Source organism: Osmerus eperlanus, chromosome 20 (assembly GCF_963692335.1).
Source record: "Osmerus eperlanus chromosome 20, fOsmEpe2.1, whole genome shotgun sequence".
Classification (NCBI taxonomy): domain Eukaryota; kingdom Metazoa; phylum Chordata; class Actinopteri; order Osmeriformes; family Osmeridae; genus Osmerus; species Osmerus eperlanus.
In genome coordinates, this window is record NC_085037.1 from 11607977 (window position 1) to 11609190 (window position 1214).

A 1214-nucleotide genomic window follows, 5' to 3' on the forward strand; every position below is an offset into this window, starting at 1 on the left:
ACGAACGATCTCCAGCAGAACGGTGACCAGTGCACCAACCGATGTGGGAGGTCACATGACCCCTCTGTGACCTCACAGGGCGTGTCATCACGCCTGCAGCATGCCTGCGCATTCACTAGCCGGAGTGTTCTCGTCCAGCGCATGGCCTGCCAGTCTTTGTGGATGAAGCCTTATCCTGTTGTCCTTGAGGATAATTACCTTCTATTGTTTGGTGCTGCTGTGGCCATGGCGACACATACCCCGCCCTTGTTTACCTTCCCACCCCAACATGACAAATGAAGACGCTTTTTTAAAATGGTTTTCACCGCTCACAGTGTAGGCGCACATATTGTTTTAAAGCTCCATTGAAGTGAGTGCTTGTGGATGTGGACCTATGTTTGTGTGTGTGCTTGCGTGATTATGTGTGTGTGGGTGCCTGTGTGGGTGTGTGTTCGTGTGCACTTGTGTGTGTTTTTATGGGTGTGTGCTTGTGTGTAGTTGTGTGCGTGTGTTTGTGTGTACTTGTGTGTGGGTGTGTTTGTGTGTAGCTGTGTGTGTGTGTTTGTGTGTACTTGTGTGTGGGTGTGTTTGTGTGTAGCTGTGTGGGTGTGTTTGTGTGTATTTGTGTGTGGGTGTGTTTGTGTGTAGCTGTGTGGGTGTGTTTGTGTGTAGCTGTGTGGGTGTGTTTGTGTGTACTTGTGTGTGGGTGTGTTTGTGTGTAGCTGTGTGGGTGTGTTTGTGTGTACTTGTGTGTGGGTGTGTTTGTGTGTACTTGTGTGTGGGTGTGTTTGTGTCAGAGAGACAGGACAACAAAAAAGAAGAGGTTGAAGGATAACTTGTTGGAAATAGAGAGATGGAGAGTGAGTAAAAGAGAGAGAAAGAGATGTAGAGAGATGGAAAGATAGCAAAAGAGAGAGAAAGATACAGAGAGAGATGGAGAGATGGGACAGAGAGACCCAAAGAAGGGGCGAGCGAGAGGGATGTTAAGTATACTTCTGCATGTCTGTTTGTGTGTGCATGTCTCTGTACAAACAGTGTGTGCTTGCATGTGTGTGTGTGTGTGTATGTGCGCAGGGCTCCCAGCCTGGGCCCAAACTCAGAGCGTATCTCTTTACACACTCCTCACCACCAGGGCCATGAGGAGTGGAGCACGACCCATTCATATGCATGGCCAGTAATGCACACTTTGCCTGAGCAGGCGGCAGAGTGGCACTATTAAAAATGAAAACGCTCTC